The sequence below is a fragment of the Lagopus leucura genome, unplaced genomic scaffold, assembly GCF_019238085.1.
Source record: "Lagopus leucura isolate 7727_CA_CO unplaced genomic scaffold, USGS_WTPT01 Super-Scaffold_100047, whole genome shotgun sequence".
NCBI lineage: Eukaryota > Metazoa > Chordata > Aves > Galliformes > Phasianidae > Lagopus > Lagopus leucura.
In genome coordinates, this window is record NW_024962293.1 from 1967973 (window position 1) to 1982039 (window position 14067).

Sequence of the window (14067 nt, forward strand, 5' to 3'; positions counted from 1 at the left end):
GTCTGGGCCTGCTTTGGCACGGATGGTCAACTTTTTGCTTGACGAGGAAGTTTTTACTACGACAAAGTTCTGGGCTTCTCCAAAGAGGATGTACTTTCCAGGTTCTTCACTCTTCAAAATCCCCAGCTCTTTAACGTCGCCGGGGCTCAGTGCAAACAAACCAGTAAACTTCTTGCTCTGCTCTCAGTCCCAAAGCTGCATCACCTTCCATTAGAGGAAGAGGCCTCGCACCTTCTATGAGAGCCCTTCACCCTGGGTGGTGTCTCCTGGAAACATTCATTATTACTCCCCTGGCTTGTTCTTATTAACAGTGGTAGAAGCTCTAGAATGGATGAAGGGATGGCTTTCAACAGCATTTTGACTAAGGTAACAATGTGTGAAAGACAATCTTGTTTCCTCCTCATGAGAGCTCAGTGTTTGAGCATTAGATGGCAGTGTTAGCAAGGAGGAGATGCTGAAATAAGCTTAACGAGAGCTCAGACAGCAGACAGACAAGCCAGCTAGGATGGAAGTGTTACGTGTCCTAAGGACAAGTTTACTTTGGATTCCTAAATTAATTAGCAGTTACACAAAAGTAGGTGGAAATAAAACAAATGAAGATGCCCTGAAAAATGCCACACACTGAGGAAGATGTTGACCTATTTAAGTAGTTCATGTAGCACGAGTGTCAGTGTCACCTGCACACTTCACCAATGAATGAGACGAACCAAAGAAAATCTGCAGATGTGTAAGTGTTGTCTCTGACTTTCTCTTCTCACCCTATCAATATTTACTGAAATGTGCAGATCTCTATGCAGCAGATTTAGAGCACAGTTTAGCTGCTGGCTACCATTATTTTTGACTGCTCTTATAATTAAATGATGCATTTTATAGCAGGGTACACATCACTGAGACATTTGTCTGGGTGAATCTTTAATATAGAAATATTTTCATGAGCAAATCTGGTCTAATAATTGTGCAATACTTTGACATTTAAAACTAATTTTGCACATATGAAATGTCTTCATTCATCCTCCATGAATGCAATGACCTAATGCAATTACTGATTCTTCATCCTGTGAATAATCGCTTGCAAGGAACCTTGTGTGACTTCATTCCTGCAACTGGGGAAGCGGCGGCAGGAGGAGCCTCACCTGCATGGCTGCGGGCTGCCTGCTGTCCTGGCAGCTCTGGAAAAGCAGGAGATGGTTTTGGTGTAAAGCAGAAAGTGCCCTTCAAGTTGTAAAAACAGTTTTCATTTCGTCAGGAGTGATGACATTTCAGTTTAGAGTTCTGATCTATATATGTATGTATAGATCTTTGCACAAAAAGTTAATTAAAAACATTTCTAAATAAAGCAATTTTTAGCAAACTCAGTGACATTTTAATGTCAGAGTTGAGCATAAATTGTTCAGGAAAATAGAAGGTCAGAGCAACTAAATGAAATTAGAATTAATTCAGAATAACACTTTCACCAAAGTCAGATTTTTTTCCTCCTGTGTTCTTTCCATAACCTCCATGCAGTCCCAAAGCATTTCTGCCAGCAGAGAGAGTTACTTTCACGTCTGTTTTGCGTTCTGTTAAATGAGGAGAAATGGCTCTGCTCTGCAGTTATCCTTACTGTATAAATCACGTTTTCCAGCCTCAATTTTTTATGTAAACATTTCAGATCGCCCTCTAACTGAAGCCCTGTCACGGTGCCCCTGTGCTGCTCATGTTTGTTTGCTCTGGGCCTCAAACAAAGGTGGACTCACTAAGATTTCGCGTTTCTTCACTTCTGTTTCTTTTTGATCGATGTTCATTGTTATGTTTACATTTCTTTTCTCCCTTCCTCTGCAGCTGATACTTGAAGTTACAAGGTAATTGAGCTCAACGTGTCTATTCAAATTGGATCTTGTAAAACTCTCTTTTAGCAGAAACTAAATGTGGGGCTTGGACCTTTGACAGAGTTTATTTTAAGATTGAAACAGTTCTTTCCCAACAAGAACTGTTGTTTTCCTATTCAACTCCAAAAGCCTTCGCTGATCATCTTTAAAGCATTAGCACAATTGTTTACAGATGGACTTGTATATCAAGTGTTGGCTTTTCCCTTTCCCTAACCCCGCAGTACTGCTGCTTGTCTGAGCTGAGGGGCTGCTCATTTTCCTTATTTAATCACAGTCAATTCTGGGATGAGGGTAATGCAGACCTATCGATATTTCATTAGTTACTGCAGAGGAACAAGCCAACAAACTTCTCCAACGCTTGTAATGCTGTTCAGTTCCTGTGAACTAAGTGGAAGTACTTGACTGTCCTGTTACAAATAAGGGTTTGGTTTTTTTTTGTAATAGCAAGTGATTTGTGGCTCTGCAATTATAAAGCTCAGTTTGGGACACAGCAGTGATTATACTGCCTGCTGAACCCGCACTGCAAAAGCCAGATTCAGTAACTGGCTGAGTGCTTTATAAATAAAGATCAGTGATAGTCAGCCACCCAAAAGCGCTGTGTCCATTAAATCCTGCTCATAGCCTGCCCTGTGTCACACAAAACCTGGGCTGCCTCAGGCATGTGCTCCATCAGCAGTGGTTGTAGCACTGGAAGGGCTGTGGGCCTGGTGGCCCCTGCTGGCATGCTGGAGCTGGCCAAGCGCTGCTCGGTGCCTGGACTTCGCTGTCAGCCCATCTTTACGTTATAAAGCATATAAATATATATATAAATAAAGGGGAGATGGGATTAAATTTATTCCTGAATTGTTGAATAATGTAATATACGTGTTGTACATAAAAGGATCGCAAACCACCTCGCCTGATTCTCCTATGAAAACGCTTAACTTTTATTAAATCCAGACAGTTTTAAGGAGCGGCAGAAATGAAAGCAAAAACAGCCACTGAAACAGCTTTCAAAGGTGCCCTGTAGCCAAAAGAGCCACCTGAGAAGCTGAAGGGTTGATTTTGTTTGCTTGTTCTGTTGGAGCGTATCACCAATAATTAAAAGGAAAGATCCAAGTTCAAACTCAGGATAACTCAGCGCTGTCTCCATGCATACGGAGCCCTGCCCTGCTCAGGGGGCGCAGCCCCCAGCATGGACGAGGTCTGGCCCCTGGTTGCCTGTGGGCTCACCCTGCAGCTGGGTGCTGGGTGCTGTTCGGGAGCTGGGGTGCATTCCTGCAGGGCTGGCGCTTCACGGAGCTGTAAACATATTTGCAGGCAGTGCACCGTGCAGGTGAGACTCCCCTCAGGCAAGGAGTTGGCCCCAAACCTATCAAAGATGCCTAAAGCATTAACTGTGCTTCACAGGAAGGCAAGTGGCAGAGGACCCTGCGTGCTGGAGTTAAGTCAGAAAGGCGAGACAAAGCCCCGGGGAGCGGTCTGCAGGGAACAAACCTGTATTGGCAGACAGCAAGATAAATTGGATGATCTAATAGTCCTTTTCCATCTCTAAGTTTTATGATTCATTTGTTATTTTAGCCATCTATATATATTTTTTTATTTTACCCTAGAGGGGTTTCTTGAGATGTGTGCAGTATATTCCTTTAAAAAAAATAAAAATCACAACAACAACCCATACTGCAGAATCCGAGGCACTGGCTCGTAACTGCTCTTGCTAATGACTGACCCAGAGGGCAGGAGTGGGAGAGTGGCCCTCGTCCTTTGGTGCCTGGGTGCAGGATGGGCCTTGGGGCTGCAAATGGGAATGTGATGGGGCAGCAGTACTTGGCTCTGAGCGCTGAGGGTCGGAGGCTGGGCAGGAAGGGAAGGATGGTGCTGGCTGGGTATCCCTGAGCAGGGCTTGGGGTCAGGAGCAGTGCCCGGGGCCGTGCCGCTGCCTCCGCACAGCTGGCTCCAGGTCGTCTCCTGTTTCATCACCCCAAGGAGGAGCGATGGCAATTGCACGCAGCCAACAGGTGATATGTACCCATGATGTACCCATCACAATTTAATGCGTGCAAGTCTTGGGAGTCTCTGCCGCGGCTGGCCTGGCCTCATCTGCAGTAAATAACAGGAGATGGCTCGTGCGGCATCGGCGCGAGCTGCGGAGCTGCGGTGTGAGGCATCGCCCGCGTCGGAGGAGCGTTACGGGGAGCAAGGGAGTGCTTAGGGAAACTAAGTGTTAAACAGAGCCATCCGTCTGAGGTGGAGCAGTTGAGAGAAGGGTATTTGGTATCTCAATCATGCCTGCTTTATGGCTGGCGAGCCCTGGATTTGTGTGACAGCGGCCCAATGCCTCGCTGTAGATTACATCATAAATAACCCAGGCATGGAGTGGTCAGAGGAGCCAGATGAGGGAAGGAGAAGGATGTGCAGAAACAAACTCAGGATGGTGTCGCTAGATTTTCCTTTTCCTTTTTTTTTTCTTATTTAAGATTATCATCTAAGGGAAGGGAGGCTGCTCTGCACCATTGGTGAGTTGCACTAAAACGGGCACATTCCTGTGGTTTTCACTCCCGCTGCCTCTCCAGGTCAGTCCTTTTCTTCTCCGTACAGAAAGAAGGGAGGGAGGGAAGAAAGAGAGAAAAGAAAAACCCACACAAAAATCAATCCATCAAATGTCATTACAGATTTATTAAGCCTGATGTAGAAAGACTTTTAACAGTAACATCTTCAGAAAGCATAAAAAGAGCACTTCTGTTCAGTCTTGTGCTTTGAAAATCTAAATATATTTTTATCATATAAATAATTCTTTTCATGTTTTAAGTGCATCTGTTTTTTTCCTTTTCAAATTTCCATTTTACAATTGGCCAAAACTGAAGTCTGCATCGACTGAAATGAAGCCATTTGCAAAGCTAATGATGTTGTGAAGCATGTCTATGGTGAACCGTATCAGCTAGATTTCAGAAAGGTAGTTCAATGAGTGCAGCATTAAAATGAGGGACAGCCTCCAGCAAAATCATAATTGAACACACCCAAGTCCTTAATGTCTGCAGTTGGGTTTCCTGATGCAAATTATGATAACATTTCAGATGTGAGCAGTCGCTTTCCAATAGCTGCAGTGGAAAAGAGACATTTTATGCCACAAAGGAAAGAATTACCATGTTTAAAAATGTAAATAATATATGTATAGAAACCTTTTTTATGGAAATGAGGCATTCAGGATTATGTGAACAGTTTGGGCTATTTTTTTTTTCCTTTTAAACACAACAGATAAAGATGTGTGATCTATTATTCAGGGCTTTAATTACAGTTCTAAAACTGCAGTGATTTTACTTAAAAAAATAAAAATAAAAATCCCTGGGCATAAAAAGTAACGTTTTCTGTGGTAAAGTTGAGGGATTCTTTTTTTTTAACACCCATTTGCCACGATAAAAATACAGGACACGAAATCACTATTGGGAGATTCCGACGCTTGGGAACCATCCACACAAATACTTCCTAAACACGCTGGAATCCAGGCGTCCTGCACATCAGCAAAGGCCTTCGCTCAGTAGGTTTGCCCTGATTTAAATTTAATGAGATACGTGGTCCTGATTGTTAATAATCGGTCTGGGGGAACCCAAAACAATAAAAGCGGTAATCTCCTCTCGTATAAATTATACAAATTTACGGAGCAATCAACCAGATATATATTAAAAAAAATATATATGTATCATTAACATTTTCAATTTGCTTCGTTTACGTCGGTGGCAATAAGCAAGCAGTCGGAAGCAGCGCTGGCAGCAGGCCGGGCGCTGTGCGGAGCTGCACCGCTAGGTGGGACGGTGCTCCAGCACTGCGCTGCTCCGACCGCTGGTAGCGTCGGAACGGAGTGAAACATGGTTTTGATTAAAGCAGCCTGTTGGCTCAACGATCTCAGTCATTTTAAAAACATCCTTAATGTGGAAGAGGAACGCTGCGATGTCAGGAACGGCCTTGGGGCCCATTATAAACAGCAACAAAATAAATAAGGGGGAGAAATGAGAGGTCATGAAAACGAAATTAAGCTAATGTTTCAAATTTTGACAATTATGAATAGTTCCTCCAAGAAGACATTAAAAAAAAATAATATTCAGGCACTATTAGATAAAATACAAAGAGAATAATTGTACGTGTATGAGTTTTCCCATGGGACAAAGCATGCTTTAAAAGCAAAACTTGAGTGAGCTTTCCCCTCTCCCCCCACCCCCCCGGTACAGCCAGCAGTTGGGCAGCTCTCATGCAAACACAGCCTTGCTTCTCTCAGTTCCTCCAAAAAACCCATCCCTAATTCCTGTTTGAGCCATTAAAGGTGACGACCAAGAAGAGAAACAAACAAAAATTACAAGCATATTTTCTAGAGAAAAAAATAAAAATAAAAATCCCCTGCTATGGACCAATGTTTGTAGGAAACAGAAACAAGCAGATATAACAAAATCTGTGTTCAGAACATGGCAATATAGTTAATATATACAAATATGTACAGTATAAAAATGCATCGAAGGTGTAACTTTCCATCCCAACAAGCTGCAGTGCACCACGAAGAGCAGCTTGCCCCTCCGCCCAGGGACGCAGGCAATGTATTCTGTACAGCATGCGCTCGTCTCAAAATCAGTGCAGCAGCACTGCAACATTCTACGCAGAAGTCCCCATCAGTCCTCCTTGAAAGGAATCCCGTTTGCGTTGCTCGTATAAAAAATGCCTTTAATCTTTCATTTTGCAATTTGTTTTATATATACACTTCTTTTTTAAAGAGAAATAAGCTCTTGATTCATTTTATTATTATTATTTTAAACAAAATGCTAGAACTAACACCACGGGTCATGTATGTAACCTGAAGATGCTGCCAATAGGGAACGTACCACACACCGCAAGCACTGGGGCACAGCAAACCTGAGAGGTTCACCATGATGGCCATCTATGCTCTGATTTAAAACCAGGTTGGATCTCTTACGGTTTGTGCTGACGTATTCAAGATAATAAAAGACAAAACAAATGCTCCAGAAAAAACAAACAAACAAACAACAAAACACCAAAAAGACCCTAAGAAAGGAAAGGACAAATAAGAGTGCCTGAGCACCGGGCGGGAGGGAATCTCGTACCGGAGACATACGACAGTTAAGTACCCTGAGCCAAATAAGAACTGTTTAGCTTGTCAGCTTTTGCAACCTGTATTGCACATTCCAGCATTTGCTGTGCTCTAAAGCCAAAACATTGCTTCGTCTATCCTGAAGAGATCTGCAGCTTCGCTCGGTGCTGAGTGCAGGTGGGCACAGCTATGGAGGGACCCAGCGGGGCGGAGCGCCATGGCTGCGCTGCTGCACTCAGCGAGGTTTTATTTCCATTTGCGTTTTAAAACGTCCATCTTTATTTCCTGCTTTCTCATCTGAGATGTCTATGGAGAGAATTTGTCGTCTTTACTCGGAGGAAAGCTAGGTGGTGTGACCTCAGCAGAGCCACCCGACCTGCTTGGGGTGAGCGTGTGAAGTCCAGCAGGGCTTTCTACAAAGGCCTGAAGCCGTTTCATCAGCTGTGAGTGAGGACAAACTGGAGGTTTATGACTGCGGTTGGGCCCAGAGGTACCATTGCTTTAATCTTTAAAATACTCTCCAAGAAAATATTGTACAGACACTTTGGTACCAAAAAGAGCAGCGCCAGCTTAAACTTCTATCTACTCTTAATATTTTTGCCAAAAAACACCGAGCTGCCAAAGCGCAGGCTGAAGTGTACTGGGATAGAAGTGCTTCTGCTGCTGTAAGTCGTCCAGCAATGCAACACGGGCTGCACTGCTGTCTAGTGCTACAACTGGCTTCACACTGGGATTCCTACCAGTGTAGTCACCTCGACAAGAAGTTTTTGCAGTCACTTCCCTGACATAACTGTACAACTTCTAAGTGCAGACTGTGCCTTAGATTTAATCTGCGCCAACCCAGAGACTGTTTGCTGAAGCTGTTTTCAGAACCCTCTAAACACGTGAGGAGTCCGAGGTGAGGACTGCTCGGACTGCGCTTGGCTCTTGTGAATAAACCGAACCCAAAGGAAGGAGTTACTCTGGATTTACACCACACAGCTGCATTCAGAATGTGACCACGGCTCCTGGCACACGGTCACTTGCGAAGGTCTGACTGCAGCTTCTGCTGTCCCCGCTTTTGTATTCCCTCGTTTCCCCTCCAAAGACATTTGGAGAACAAAACCCTGCACTCTGTACTTGTGGTGTGCTGCCATTACTGCAGGAAACTGCTTTAAGAAAAGAAGGAAAAGGAAACTGCAGGCAGCATTTCTTTCTGTGGTGGGTATTTATTCAGTGCCATCAACAGAAAGGAGTGTGTTGGCTTCAGGTGCTGATGAAGCAGCTCCTTAATTTGGTGACACATGACTTGAAATCTACCGTTAGATGCATGTAGTTTTATCCCTTACAAAATCTGCAATGTTTCTGTCTGTGGCCCAGAGTGTCATACATAAAAAAGACTCAGTTTGTACCTCCTGGTGCCCGACTGAAACTGTTCAGCAGTGTTCCTGAAAAGTCATTTGTTTTAGAGAAATTCAGTAATGCCTGGAGGATCATTTCCTACAGCAGATGGGGTGGGAAGAAGGGAAGAGGCAGCAGGTGGCTCACGTGTGAGGGCAGCAGGAAAAGCAGCCAGCAAAGTCGCCATGGACCCCATAGTGACTTTGTAGCCCGAAGAGAAGCTGTCCCCTGTCACTTTGTGTGGGGCAGGCAAGAGGAATTACAGCTATGCAGCTCCCAACCACCTCTTCCTGGGAGCAAAAATGATGCATCGGGATGTGCAGGAGGATGGGCACACAACAGTAGTGGTTTTTCAAAAAATATAGAGGTGGTTATATCAGTTCTTTTGCTTGGGGACAGATGGCCCTTAAAGCCTGTTGTAATTGCAATGTATTGATTGGGAATCTGTGATCAATACTGTCTTTATGGAGAGAATTTTAAATATAAATTGCATCGTATATCTGTTTGAGAAGACAAAGGCTCTGTGTGACAGAGAGCCACCTCCACGTCGCAGGAACACTTGGACCAGCTGGAGAGTTACATTGGGGATGGGGACACGGCCTCAGCCCAGCCTGTCCCCAAGCACTGAGCAGAGCCCCACTGTGCTGGGAAGAAACGTCCATGGAAACCTCTGTCTGCCACCTTTGGCCATCTATTTCCTCAGTGGGTTTGGCTGCAGTGTCTTCTTCCTGCAGGACTCATCGCAGGGCCAGCTGGCACTGGGGACAGACTGCAGGCAGGGTCAGGCCGTTGGTAATTAGCAGGAAGAAGCACCCTAACAGCAAATCCCTCTGGGTAGCACTTACCCAAGGGCTGCCCCGAACCCCATTGTTTTTCCTGCCTTTTCTGTACTCAGCCCTTCTATCACAGATTGCTGTTTGTTTTCTGTGCAAAGCCCATCTGTGCCTGCACACCTCATCGGGGATCTGCCCAAGGGGCAGAGGGCACAGAGGATCAGTGGCAAACAGGGCGCTTTGTCACAATGTGATGGATGAAAGAATTGAGACTAAAACTTAGGAAAACAGCGATTGCCCTGCAGAGGTGTGAGCAGGCACCACAGCCTGCAAAGATGGCTTGGAAGGCCTCAACCCCTATTGTGTTAATATATAATTATTGATTTTAAACACGACTTCCTATATCCTCCGTGATCTCTAAAAAAGCTCGGGAGGTCAGTCCTGTAAATACTTTCACAAGTAGGTAATAAAAATCATGATGAAGTTGCACTGACAAGTAATTACTAGGTAGGTTTGTTAGTGGATTCTCAAAGATTTTTTTAAACCGACAATTATTATTGCACTAATGACAGCCATTTTTAAAGTTAAGTGTCCTCCTTCTCAACTGAAATAATAAAGGCCCGGAAAAACACCTGAGACTGATACACTGGAATTCTTATATATTAGGTTCCAAAGAGATGCTAATTTTGTCTCCCCCTTTTAAAATAAAATATATATTTTTAAGGTGATATGGCTTTTTTTGACACGTATGGGGGCAGGAAGGGAGTTCTGGTTTCTGAATAAATCTCTCAAAGCAGTGTACAGAGGTAACAATTCTTGCTGCTTTATTGCAGTGCAAGAGCATAAACAGCTTGGATACGTGGTGTATCAATATGCCACTTGTTAATAAGCAAGGACGTGAATCATAAATATTCGGCTGTTTGATCACCAGGCTTTTAATTAATGTTTTGATGATCTCCAATAAGAATAAAAGTCAGAGCGATAGATATTGAGTAGATACGACAGAGAAAAGATGCAATGATTTTCTATGTTACCTGATTTATATGACAGATAAACTATCAACTCTTCCAGTTTCATACAGAGAAAGAGAGAGGAGAGACGTACATTTTCTTTTTTTATATCTTATTGTAAAAAAAAAAAATAATCACTTAATTCAAATGTGTATATAAAATGTTCCCAGAGGACAGCGATGCAGGCAAAATAATCAAGGTTTAGCACTGTGTAATAAAGGTTTGTGGCCAGATTTTAAATGAAGTAGCTGTCCCTGCACTTGCCTGTGCCAGAGCAAAGCTTCTTGAGCAAAACAAGGCGTGGGGCGAGCCAGCCCTCCCTCGGTGGGATCAGCCCCGGATCCACCGTGCTTCCAGCCCTGACAGCCAGAAAGCCCTCTCAAATGAGGCGGTGATGGATGCTGGCCCCCCTCCTCACCATGAGCACAACCACAGCCTGCTGCAGACACGGGAGCACCTCTCTTCTGCCAAAGGTGAGCAGCAGGTGCCCTGCACAGCCCCGATGCTTGGGCTGGGGGTGCCCTCCTGCAGCTCCGGGTCACATTTCTGTCACGGCGGAACTGCAGGACACCAACCAGTGGGCGCAGGAGTCGGTGGGATTTTCATCCATCGAGGGCCAGAATGAGGCCAGCAGTGTTCTAACACCTACAAAAGCTCAGGAGAGGAGCGGGGATGGAGCCATGCTGGCAGTTTCTCCCAGGTGGCGTTTTATTGCGGCGCTGCTTTTGGGTCTGTGCTGCGGGCCCTCACCTTGTGTAACTTCACTTAATAACTCTGAACTGGGCTGTGCAATTTAACAGCTTCTGCAGAGCTCGATGCTAATGCATTGATTTTGCTTTAATAGAATTTTGTTGTCAATGGACGGCACTCAGCACGGCGCAGGCTTCAATCTTAACCCATCTGAAGGCTCTGCTCGTTTCCAGTTGAGCTCCGTTCATTTCCAGTTGAATAGGTTAAGCAAAGACAGACCTCACTGTTCTCAATTCACTTTATGATCCTCCCATCATAAAAAATAATATCAGCACCTTGCTTTTCATGTCAGAACTACATTTGAGCTGCTATTCCCTATGCCCATGAGTAAATCCCATAAAAGCCGCCCCGTTGTACTGTCGCTATTTTTCCTTGTGGATGATTGATTGATGGATGAGTGCTGACACTTCAATGAAGCTATTTCGACTGCCATCTCAATCCGATGATGTGAGGGGTATATTTTCTGTCCATGCCTCATTACTTCAGAATGACATTCCTGGAACTTCATTTACTTTTTCCCTCCTTCCCTCAAGCGCCATATTTTTTCCCATCTAGGTTATGCATGCCATAAAAAAAGCAATTTGCTATTATATGTGGCATAAGGGCAACTCTTTCCCTAGGAGGTAAATAAGAAGGGCCTTTTTTTTCTCCTCCATGTCGAATTTAGGGATCATGTCAAAATTTCCCAAACATCTCCAAAAGAGGCCCACGCGCAAAAGCAAGGGGGGATACAGTAAACACATTCAGTCCGACGTTGTGAATGCTGCACTCGAATTTTATCCTTGAATGTCTAAAATATAATAGTAGAAGACAGCCCAAAGCCCTCTCTCTTGCATGAGAAAAATCCAATTCTCAAATTGTGCCCAGCGTACTTTGAATATTTCATTCGCGACAGAGTAACGGTTTGCAACTGGATCCAGGCACATCTTGCCTTTGAGACTCAGGAAAGCTCATTGTTAAACGCAGAGATGGATTTGTCTGCTGCAGGTTGCTCCAGTTGCCAGGAAAAGCTCGGCTGGAGCAAGCAGGGCTCTGCAGGCAGTGCGTCGGGTCGCGCTGGTGGCATCAGCACACCCAGCCAGCTCTTGTGAGTTGACTCGGGACCCGATTTTAATCTGTGTGATACAGTATTCCCGTTAATAATAATGTATAATTAAGACATCCGTTAAAAATCCATAACGTTAATTTAATGGAGAAAATCTAATACAGTTCTATTGGAATTTTTACGTTAAATTAACTTTAACGGGCTTTTAATGGATGTCTTAATTAGATCTCATTATTAACGTGAATATTCCACAAATTAAAATCGGGAGCTCAAAGTTTTAATGAAAAAAGTTAGGATTTGAAGTTGCCATCCTCAGCCCTTCCCCCGGGCCGGGCCGGCAGCCCTGACCTCCAAGCAGGCCGTGAACCCAACGGGGCTCCATTGGCTCCGACTCAGAGATCTGGATTTGCACGCACCTAACTGAGAAAGGACTTGCACTGTGTTATCTTATATCTATATATAGATATGTGCACAGTGATATTTATATATAGATATACCTACGCTCACATAACGCTCAGCAATCTAACAATAGTACTTCTCTCTAAAAACCACTCCATCGCACGTCCCGTCATAAACCGTAACGGAGATTTAAATATATATATATATATATCTGAGGAATAGAACAAACTGACAATAATCCATTTCAAACAAATCTTTGGCAGCAACATGGTTAAGCGTAACTATTTGAACAACTTGCACAGAAGATTAACATTGTTCAGAGGTTTTTTGGCTCAGAATCTGTTTTAACTTAATAATTCTTGTACTTACTGTGATGTATTGATCCCTAGTGCAATGACTGGATTGGGCAACCCAGGTGCAACAGTAATAGCTGCACTGAATAGAAACATTTCCTTTAGACAAACTATCCCAAAGGGGTTATAAATAGGAAATGGACATTACCATGAAAAGTAAAGCTTCCAATGTGACTGCATCTTGTGTAGAACAGTTGGACATTAAACTATGAAGAATTTTTTTTTTCCTGTCAAGTGTTACAAATTGACGAAATAAGTACATCAATGTTCTCAGTCATTATCTTACTTCAGTGGCACTTTGTTTTAGTGACAGCAAAAAGGGACAGTGGAGACCAGACAGCCCCAGTGCAGTTTATCAATGAAAATCTAATATCGTCCATAAGCAGGAGAGTGGAAATCAATACTTCATTACCAAATTGTTAGTGAGGATGAAGAAGAATAGCTGGAGATTTTTTGGCAGTCTTCTCGGTCCGGGTTGCTGTGAGTTCAATGTCAGGATTGGGGTGATGCGCAGAGACGGGCTGGGTGTGGGAGCCTGGGCTGGAGAGCTGGAGCTAAGGCATTCGTCCTGCAAGCAGAGCAAGAGGAACCAGCGTTACCAAGATTTTAACCACATGCCCAGATTTGATCGAATGCGTATTTTATTCAGTGAAATTGTAGAATGAAGCTTTGCTTTATGCCATGCACCCATAGGCTCACAAAAAGGCAAGGACATGGAGCTCACAGGGCTCCGAGCACCCAACTGAGCTGCAAACGTCCCTGTTCACTGCAGGGCAGTTGGACCAGATGACCCTTGAAGGTCCCCTCCAACTCAAACGATTCTGATTCTCTTCTGTGACCCACAAGTCCTCGAGTCAGTGTGCCAGCTCTGCCAGGTGCTCTGAGCACATTGCTCTCTGCTGCTCTCTCTGTTAGGTTTTAACTTGGCTCAACATGAAGAGTTTCATCTTACAGCTGGTCAAGGTCATGCTCTAAAATCCTCGCGGTGACCTGGACACCTTGGTGTCCACCTTGTGCTTCAGTTACTGGGCTATCCCTGAGCTGTTTCTGCTTGTGCACCTCCCCTCCCCAGCATCCACCTTTCCTTTTCTGCATTGCCTAAAAGTGCTAAGTGGCTCTCCTTGTGACGTTACTTCCATGTGGAGATGGAGGAGGCTTGCCTTACTTAATCCAAGATGAGGGTTTAAAAGTTCAGCTCGTAGCTGAGTTCTGTTTTGCTCATAACCTGGGAGAAAAATACTGAGAAAAGCAGTAGGGAAAAAAAAAAAAGAAGGAAAAATAGGGTGAGAAATGAGGCAAGCAATAAGTGGAGTGAAAGTCAATCTGGAGAGAGAGCACAAGAAAGAAAAAAACAGACCAGTAGCGGGCAAAGAGAAATATGTCACTGAAAAATATATCTGTTCAAGGGCGTGCACACTTCA

The 14067-nt window shown here is 44.1% G+C and overlaps 1 protein-coding gene across 1 annotated transcript in view; it reads right to left on the bottom strand.

Moving 5' to 3' along the window:
• Positions 1 to 4500: 4500 nt before the first annotated feature.
• The window catches only part of TSHZ2 (teashirt zinc finger homeobox 2), a 211825-nt gene continuing 202258 nt past the window's right edge, over positions 4501 to 14067 (bottom strand). Inside the window, exon 3 of the mRNA XM_042884890.1 lies at positions 4501 to 13214. The gene's annotated coding sequence lies outside the window, so the exon portion shown is untranslated. The remainder of the gene's footprint in view (positions 13215 to 14067) is intronic.